This window comes from Coregonus clupeaformis, chromosome 11, assembly GCF_020615455.1.
Source record: "Coregonus clupeaformis isolate EN_2021a chromosome 11, ASM2061545v1, whole genome shotgun sequence".
NCBI classification, from domain to species: domain Eukaryota; kingdom Metazoa; phylum Chordata; class Actinopteri; order Salmoniformes; family Salmonidae; genus Coregonus; species Coregonus clupeaformis.
Window position 1 is genome coordinate 43911425 of NC_059202.1, and position 10661 is coordinate 43922085.

Below are 10661 nucleotides of genomic sequence, written 5' to 3' on the forward strand. Positions count from 1 at the left end.
TATGTTGCATTTAAGCCATTTCTGACTGGACTGTCTGCTTATGATTCTGGCCCAGATACCTCTTATCTCATGTAGCTCAGAACAGGCAACTGCTCAGAGGACTTGATGTTGGGGTAGTCTGCGGTTCTTTACACTGGTTTTACTGAGAACAGCTTTTAGATGAGCGCAGCTATGCCTATTTAACAGTGTTTCCCCATGTTGGTCATTGTCAGGGGCATTTTACTGTCTGGAATTGGAGCTTTGTTTACTGCTTTGGATCACATGTTTTGCCTGTTGTCTAGTTTGGGATACTCCATGCATGGGAGAGACCTCTCCTCTTTCCATTCTAAACGCTTTTTATCTTTGTGTCTTTCCATAACTCTCAAAGGTGGTCTTTATCCAATGTTGGCCTGGGTAGGTTGTGCACTTGGGACATTTTAAAATGTTTGTACCTCTCCCTTTTTTAATGTTTTCTTGTACATATTGTCTAAGATGTCATACTGACAGTGCACTTTTCTGTGGTTGTACATTGTATGTGTCCATTTGCCATATAGTTACTTATACCTACAAAATTCTATTTAGGTAGACTTCAAGATTAAAATCTGACTTACAAAGTATTTTTATGCTATTAAACAGAAAATAAACGTTTCATGGCTATTTATTTACTAAAGAGAAAAGCTTGAGGAAACTAATTCAACTGAACCTACTTCAGCTGCTGTATACCATTTTACTTTACATGTGTGATTTACTGCATCATGTTGAAACTGTTCTCAGTGCTATTGTCAGTTCTTTTAAGTGTGCCATATTTCTCTGAATGTAAAAGTTAACACAGCCTGACTCATTGCACAGCTTACTAAAAAGCTACCTATGATTCCTGAATCCAAATTAAGTTAATACTGTAGTTGCTTGTATTTGAATATTGATTAACAAGTTGTCATGTCCATTGTAATAACTGTTTTGAGAAGCACATGTTGAATGGTGTCCTTGCTTTTGTAGTCCCTTTTCCTTGTGGTGTTGGATTTGAAGAAGTAAGTGTGTAACAGTTGTTTATTTCTGGTATGTGGCTTTGCTCTTAGTAGTGTAGTATTGTTAAACTTGTGAAACAAAAGCAATGGAACAGCGAATTCAGGGTTTCTTATTAACCTGTTGTGCCAGTGATGGAGAGGTAAGAGAGTGGAGCAGACCCTCTGCTACTTCATATTGCTAGGGATTCATAGTACTGGATCATTCTAATGGTCTTATATTGCACATCTCTAACATTTTATGTTCATTCTGGTTTTACAGCACCATATCACAATGCCCATCTGGACTGACATTTGTCTGCCTGCAAAATCTTTGTATTTTGTTGTCCTGTTTCCTCTTATAATTTTACAATGTAGTCCTGTAGAAAGATCTGTATCCTATAACCAATTTGTTGTTTGCCAATGACCCTCACTGAATTCTCCCGAGGATGCGCTCTGCAGTTCTCATTGAGGGTTTTAAAGTTATTGCCACTGTAAATGTAAAAGAAAAAGAAATCAATGGGTGCCTTTTGTTTGTAAACCAAAAAGAAGGAATAAACTGTTAAATCCTCTTTGCGGGAAGTTTTGTTCTTGAAGCTAAGTATTTCAGCAGCTAGAGCAGGGATGGGCAACTTTGATTGGGGTGGGGGCCACAAAAAAATCTGAACGCATGAGGGGCAGCAGTGACTTGCGGGTCTTCGTAGCCACACATGCAGTCAGCCGGCCCTAGTCTTTTGAGGCCCTGTGTAGCTCAGTTGGTAGAGCATGGCACTTGCAACACCAAGGTTGTGGGTTTGTTTCCCACGGGGGGCCAGTATGAAAATGTATGCACTCACTAACTGTAAGTCGCTCTGGATAAGAGCGTCTGCTAAATGACTAAAATGTAAAAATGAGGGCCCTCTTGACAGCGGAGAGAGACTTTGAAGTTCTAGTCATTTCCTACAATTCCACACATTTTGCCATGGGGCAGAGAAGATTTTGCAATTTTATTACAAATGTCATGCAATTCTTCTGATTTTGCTGTTGGGTGTAGAGAAAAATTTGCCAATTTACAGCTAAGTTCCTGTAATTCTTCACATTTTGCCATGGGGTTGCGGGGGAGGATTTGCCCATCCCTGAGCTAGAGAGAATAAAACTTAGCTTTATATAGATATCTGACCAGCATCTTCTAATGCTTAACGGATCTCCCTCACCACTTAGCATACCAGAGATTGTGTCGTGTTTCTCTGATTCTGTTCAGACACTCAATTAACTTTTAATACTGCCAGCCAGGATTTGGCCCCCTAGTGAATAGAACACGTTTTCAGCTTCACCAGGTCTTCTAACTAGAACCCTATCTTCTGGCTGTGCCAATTCCTTTGTTTAATGTTGTTGCCAAAACATTTGACCCAAGAGATTCCACTATTATATCATTGCACAGGGGCAATTTTTTTGTTGTTGTGATGTGCACAGGACTAGAGCGGAGTCAATCATTTACTGTACTTAGCTACAGTAGCTGACTGAACTAAATACTTACCCTAGAGCAATATGTAATTTAGCGACTTACATAATTCCTTGTGGGTGGACTCGAACACATGACCCTGGCATTGCTCGCTCCATGCTTTTACTACCTGAGCCACCAATAAGACTTCCAATGTATTTTAGGTATTCATAGAATCTTCTACCAGGGGATAGAAGTTCAAAATCAATATTGCATTTGAACTTCAATTCTATTTATTGATGCAAATGGTCTATTTGTGTGATTATGGCATCAGAATATGTAGTGTTATGATTGGCCATTTAGCCTTTCCTAACGTAGTCTGCTTCAACTAAACTGTTGTCTTCTGTTTGTGGAGAAGACCCCTACTGTTTTGAACTGCATGTGGCATCTTTTCCACTTCTATAAATTGGCCTTGACACTGAATTGTGTGTAGTAAAGTAAATTGAAACAATAGAAAGAAAGCCAAACACGCTTCAGCCCAGCTTGAAACAAAAAGGAGAATCAGGTGCTTAACGGAGGGACTTAAATCCAAAAAACATTCCTTACCCCAGGACACTTCAAATGGTGCACTCTGTTTCTGCATAAATCATCTGATATTTATTGACAGGAGATGAACAGGCGTACAATTAGAAACGTAAGCCTGTTCATGTCCCGTCAATAAATATTGGTGCTCCTTTTTCTTGATTTACCGGGTCACCTGTTGAAGTGTCCTGGGGTAAGGAATGTTTTTTAAATCGAGACAATGTTGCCAACCTCTCCTAAAAAATAAATTAGTCCTAATGCCCTCTACATCTCTTTGTTTACCCAAGAAAATGCTGACATGAATGCGGTGGTGTTGACTTTGAGCCATAGAACGACAACAGGAAATAATGAATGGATTCCTATTGTAGGATGCTTTCAGATAATCACTGTTCACCCATTCTCAAAACCCATGATGGTCAAAATGCTCCAGAGCTTCTCAGCAATCTTCTGCCAGAGGCAGTTTCTGGAATTAGAATAAACTGGGCTAGTTGCCACCAAGTCAGTCGTGATATTTGTGACAATTGTGAGATATGAAGTGTAATGACGGTTGTGCATGAATTCATGTTATTTATCCAAATCATGATGCATAAGGTAGATGGGAAACCCTGTGCTAGAACACTTGGCAGCTGGCCAGCTGTAGCCTGGCAACCATGGTCCGGGCTGAGTCACTACTGAGTGTGCCCGTTGGGAGTTGGACCCCTTGGCAGGGTAAACAGGATCCACAGTCTCAGGGGCTTAAGACAGTGGGATGCCCTCATACGTTGATGCAAGACACACACACTTTCAGCACAGATTTCCCTGTTTTGCATTCTAGGAAACATACAGGAGTAGCTTAGCTGACAGTATGTTACAATACTAGTTCAGAGCAGCTACACTTGTGTTCAAACTGGGTTTATCTGAATGTAGTCTGTATAAAGTACAGGACATTCTGACACATTCCCTAAGGTTGCTTGTCCTACTGACTGACGTTATCATTGATGTTCAATTTTGTCCTGATTATCAAGCATACTACTCCACTGCTCCTGGTAAGTAAACCCCCATAGATGGTCTATCACATCAGATTTAACAGTATGTAGCATAATGGGACAGTCTCTGTTTGTGTAAAAGGTATATACTTGTTTTCTACAGAAAATCATGCTAATTTGAAGTGTATTGTTTGAATGCCATGCTTCCTCAACTGTACCAGTTCCCTAACGTTCAAGCAAGTCCCATGTGTTCTTGTGTTTTGGTATGCTTGAAATGTTGTGACTGAAAGGGCATTGAGCAAACTTAAGAGCTTCTAGAACGGGTCGGCCAAAAACTGTAATTCAACAAAATAATTGTTTAATTTAGGAAATCTGTTCCCAAGTATTCGCACCAATAAAAAAAGAGACGTGATCGTATCTCAATGTAATCAAAGTATGAAATTATTGTTGTTTTCAAATAAATCAAATCAAATCAAATTTTATTGGTCACATGCGCTGAATACAACAGGTGTAGACATTACAGTGCAATGCTTACTTACAAGCCCTTAACCAACAATGCAATGTAAAATAGATTTTAAAAAGTGTTAAGCAAAAAATATAAAAGCAAATAACTAAAGAGCAGCAGTAAAATAAAATAACAGTAGAGAGGCTATATACAGGGGGGTACCGGTGCATAGTCAATGTGCGGGGGCACCGGCTAGTTGAGGTAATTGAGGTAATATGTACATGTGGGTAGAGTTAAAGTGACAATGCATAAATAATAAACAGAGTAGCAGCAGAGTAAAAAAGGGGGACGGGGTGGGGGTGGGGGGCAGTGCAAATTGTCTGCGTCTGTGCCTGAGTCTTATGGCTTGGTGGTAGAAGCTGTTGAGAAGCCTTTTGGACCTAGACTTGGCGCTCCGGTACCGCTTGCCGTGCGGTAGCAGAGAGAACAGTCTATGACTAGGGTGGCTGGAGTCTTTGACAATTTTGAGGGCCTTCCTCTGACACCGCTTGGTATAGAGGTCCTGGATGGCAGGAAGCTTGGCCCCAGTGATGTACTGGGCCGTACGCACTACTCTCTGTAGTGCCTTGCGGTCGGAGGCCGAGCAGTTGCCATTCCAGGCGGTGATGCAACCAGTCAGGATGCTCTCGATGGTGCATCTGTATAATTTTTTGAGGATCTGAGGACCCATGCCAAATGTTTTCAGTCTCCTGAGGGGGAATAGGCTTTGTTGTGCCCTCTTCACGACTGTCTTGGTGTGTTTGGACCATGATAGTTCGTTGGTGATGTGGACACCAAGGAACTTGAAGCTCTCAACCTGTTCCACTACAGCCCCATCGATGAGAATCTCTTTTTGGGCTTAGTTGTGGTTAGTTTGCAGTGTACAAATTATTATTATTATTTTCCTGCCCCCCCGACCATTCCCTCTGAGAGAAATTGGCCCGTGGCTGAATCTAGTTGCCTACCCCTGTTCTAGAATCACAGTACTCATAAGTAGGGCCCTGTGTTTTGGACAATCATGTCACATGACCTGGATTTGAATTTACATTTACATTTTCGTCATTTAGCAGACGCTCTTATCCAGAGCGACTTACAAATTGGATATAATGTTTATTTAAAGATTTTTCATCAAACTGTCCTCTTTTCTTTTTATGTCAGATGGTCCAGCACCATCACCAGACAATTGCTTTTATTTTTGGTGTAATTCTCATTTCTGGAAAAGCTTAAAATAAAGGTTAAAATGTAGGTCATGTGACATGATTTCCCAAAACACAGGGCCCTAGTCATAATCCTTAAGAGTCTATTGACACACCCATGCGTCAATCTAAGTAACATAATAAAATAATCCCCAACAAAATCTGTCAGTTTAAGCTAGAGATATCAAGTCTTTTGAATTTTTAAACATATTCATTTTTTTTATTGTGATTTATCAGGGGGTGTTGCAGCACCCTCAGCACCCATACTTCCTGCTGCTATGGGCCGAGCTACAGCTGTGTTTGTCAGACTATGAGACATCCAGAAAATCGGTCTTCTCACAAAAACGTCTGTAGCGTCCAAACTAGTATTACCCCTCCATGGAAAGATGAGACTCTCACAAACACGATTGTGTTCTCCGTTTTGCTCTATGATCCCCACAAGCCCTGCAGGACTCGTCTGAATTCAGTACTGTTGATGTGCCAACTTCTGTCTGTAGCGTCCGAACCGTTTGGGCTACAAACTAATATTACCACTCTATGGAAAGATGAGTGTCACAGGACTCGTCTGAAGTTAACCAGGTACCGGTTTAAAAAATGAGTGGAAGTATGGAGGTAGTTATGTGCCAACAAATAAAAGGGCTTAAATATGTGTCCAAAAAACACAAATATTTCTTGAGCTTTCAAAACCTTCAAAACCTTATTCCTTATGATTTTTTTTTATTTTTATCAATGCATTTCTATGGGCTACAGTAGTAAAGGCCATATTCTATATTTGATCAAATAATTACAAAATACAATAATTCATACCTACAGGGGTCCTAAAATTAAAAATCTAATAGCTAAATTATCCAAGGTATGTCCATCTTAAAACAATTCCATATGTTAGCTTAGTAGAACCCCCCCCTCCCAAAGGCTTAGACTTTTAGAGGATACGATCCATCATAAGACCTCTCTATTCCTTCAGCATCATAGAAGATTCATTCAGTGTTCAAAAATGGCAAAAGAGTTCAAGAAGTCAAATTCATTGTGCCTATTTCCTGTTCCATGACTCGCAAACTTAGTTTCAAAGGTTATCGTGACCGTCATGAAAGGATGTCTTGTAGAACAAACATGCCTCTCTGACATGTAGAATAAGGAATCATGTCAGCTCTATTCATGAAATTTCAGACAACTTTTGCCTTCTGAATGTGGCCCTGATCCTTTCTTACTGTTTCAATGGCCTATTGATTAATACGATTAAAATCAGCCTTTGAACTCAATCTCAATTTCTATCAGTTTTCCAATCTGTTAAAATTTGTCTTGTTATCTCTACTCCTTGTGTGTCTGCGGTTCCTTTTACAGATTGTATGTCTGAGGTTTCTCAGCATTGTCCAGGGTGGTTTATGGTTGTCTTGGATGGCCTTCCGCCCCAGTTGGTCCTCTTCTTTGGTTGATTTTATGGGGTACTCGGGCCTGTATTATACTGGTAGAGCCTGCCCTTGATTTCAGACACTGACAGAATAGTTGGAAACAGATAACAATGCTACGGACCAGTTTCAATGCAGGTTCAGTTGTTTACAAAAAAGGAAAAGAAGGCACGGTCCATTTGTCTGGCTGTGTTTATCTCCCACTGTGAATGGCGGTTCACTGGTGATAGTTGTTGTCAAGCTCTGAGGGGGAGTCACCCTGAGCACTGTTGTCTGAGGCAGTATGCGAGTCTAGCGTGTTACTCTGTCTTCCCCACTATGACTATAGCCTAGCTCTGTTCTTACAGATGCCTGCAGTGTGGTTAACAAGTAACCCTACCCACATAGTTAACCCTCCCACCAAATAAACCCCCTTGTCTCAGCCAGCATGGGAGGTTCACGGGTGAAGACCACTGGGATTCTAATATGTCTGTGTTACTTTCCCCACACTGGCATTTCAGATGATCTCTATGGTAAATTATCAAATGTATACCAATAATAGGGTAGCAGGGTATACAGATTCAAAGAAACATTGCTTGGATTGTGGACATTTAACTTGAATGTCCAATTATTTTCGGTGTATATTTTTTGTTGAACAAGCCCTAGCTTTATCCCACCTACAGGTCCAAAGTGTGGTCTTCCACAGGTCAGGAACTTCTTTGACCGTTCTTTGAGAATCGTTGGAGGGTTGGAGGCAAGATATAGAGCCCACCCCTGGTTGGCAAGTGACTTCCTTTTACTGTACATGTGACACCCTCCTTTTGAGAAATATGGCTATGAGGATACAGTGCATTTGGAAAGTATTCAGACCCCTTTACTTTTTCCACATTTTGTTACGTTACAGCCTTATTCTAAAATTGATTAAATTGTTTTTGTCCCTCATCAATCTACACACAATACCCCATAATGACGAATCAAAAACAGGTTTTTAGATTTTTTTGCAAATGTATAAAAAAAAAAACGGAAATATCACATTTACATAAGTATTAAGACCCTTTACTCAGTAATATGTTGAAGCACCTTTGGCAGCGATTACAGCCGCGAGTCTTCTTGGGTATGACGCTACAAGCTTGGCACACCTGTATTTGGGGAGTTTCTCCCATTCTTCTCTGCAGCTCCTCTCAAGCTCTGTTAGGTTGGATGGGGAGCAACACTGCACAGCTATTTTCAGGTCTCTTCAGAGATGTTCGATCAGGTTCAAGTTCGGGCTCTGGCTGGGCCACTCAAGGACATTGAGACTTGTCCCGAAGCCACTCCTGCATTGCTTGGCTGTGTGCTTAGGGTCATTGTCCTTTTGGAAGGTGAACCTTCGCCCCAGTCTGAGGTCCTGAGCGCTCTGGAGCAGGTTTTCATCAAGGATCTCTCTGTACTTTGCTCTGTTCATCTTTCCCTCGATTCTGACTAGTCTCCCAGTTCCTGCTGCTGAAAAACATCCCCACAGCATGATGCTGCCACCACCATGCTTCACCGTAGGGATGGTGCCAGGTTTCCTCCAGACGTGACGATTGGCATTCAGGCCATAGAGTTCAATCTTGGTTTCATCAGACCAGAGAATCTTGTTTCTCATGGTCTGAGAGCACTTTAGGTGCCTTTTGGCAAACTCCAAGCGGGCTGTCATGTGCCTTTTACTGAGGAGTGGCTTCCGTTTGGCCACTCTACCATAAAAGCCTGATTGGTGGAGTGCTGCAGAGATGGTTGTCCTTCTGGAACGTTCTCCCATCTCCACAGAGGAACTCTGGAGCTCTGTCAGAGTGACCATCGGGTTCTTGGTCACCTCTCTGACCAAGGCCCTTCTCCCCCGATTGCTCAGTTTGGCCAGGCGGCCAGCTCTAGGGAGAGTCTTGGTGATTCCAAACTTCTTCCATTTAAGAATGATGGAGGCCACTGTTTTCTTGGGGCCGCTGTTTCATTGCTGCAGAATTGTTTTGGTACCCTTCCCCAGATCTGTGCCTTGACACAATCCTGTCTCTATGGACAATTCCTTCGACCTCATGGCTTGGTTTTTGCTCTGACATGCACTGTCAACTGTGGGACCTTAAATAGATAGGTGTGTCCCTTTCCAAATGATGTCCAATCAATTAAATGTACCACAGGTGGACTCCAATCAAGTTGTAGAAACATCTCAAGGATTATCTATGGAAATAGGATGCACCTGAGCTCCATTGTAGAATAAGGCTGTAACGTAACAAAATGTGGAAAAAGTCAAGGGGTCGGAATACTTTCTGAATGCACTGTATGTCATGTATTGTCTTAAATAATGAAGCACTTTGATGCTGGTTTTGCTGGTGACCAGCATATGCTGGTACGCTGGTAATCAGTTTATGCTAGTGTCCAAAACACAATCAAGGCTGGTCACCAGCAAAACTAGCACTAGTCACCAGCATATGCTGTTTTTTTCACCAGGGGACTTTGGCCAGACATTACTCTTGTCGCTGTAGGAAATCCTTTCTAAAGTATCTGTGCCTACATCCTCTGCAGGCTTCTGTGTTCAGCCCATATGCCTGCCTCTGCCCAGTGAGAGCTTCCCGCCCAGGACCAGCTGCCTTGTGAGTGGATGGGAACAGACAAAAGAACGTAAGGCCCATATTAACTTTACCTTCAGTTTGACATGTATTCCAAACTAGCACTTCAATATGGACACTTGACTCTTCACTTGGATTTTCTGGATGTTTTGATGATGGAGACCTAGCCTGATCCCAGATATTTTATGCAATTGGCGTGACAATGACCATAAGGATTTGGTAAGACAGCACAAACAGATCTGGGATCAGGCTAATGGAAACCCACTGTATCCACATTCAGGTGGTTGTCTACCTGACATTCTAAGAGAGGTCCAGCTGGAGTTGGTGGAGCCAGCTAAGTGCAAGTATGTTCTCCAGACCCTGAGACCCACACAGAAGGCCCTCACTGTGTTGTGTGCTGGACCAGAGAGAGGAGGCAAGGACACCCGCCAGGTACAGTAGATAGGCTACAACACAGCATGCTGTCTGACTCTGCATGTCAAAATCTATAACACAGTGTTATTATGCTTCAGTGGTCTCTGTCCAGTGTCTGGTGGAGGATCTCTGGTTATTTTCAGTCATAACAGTTCCTCTGTTCATAGACTTCCCAACATTCCTTTGAGAGGTCCCTTATCAGATAATGTTGTATTCTCCCATCTCCAGCGGGACTCTGGGGGTCCTCTGATCTGCCCCAGAGAGGATGGCCACTGTGCCATGGTGGGGTTCACCTCCTGGGGGAAAGGCTGTGGCCGGAGCTGGATCATCAACAAGGCTAAGTCCCCAGCCAAGATAGGATCCCTGGGGGTCTTTCCTGATGTCAAGATGCTCCTGCCCTGGATCAAGACGAAACTCAGAGGTTATCTAACACGTTTTAGTCAGTGTAAGCCATGCAGTTCTGGATTTGTTGAATTAATTTATTTAACAGATGGTCTAATAAATTATTTTGTTGTTGTTTTGTTCAGCAGTAGATGCTATCCCAAACCAAATGAGTGGGTGTCGTACAGTGACAGTGTACAGGCCCGTTGCACAGGGGGAGGGAGAGCTGTGCTGAACTGAATGCTCTCATTGAATGCCCTTTAATTAAGTAT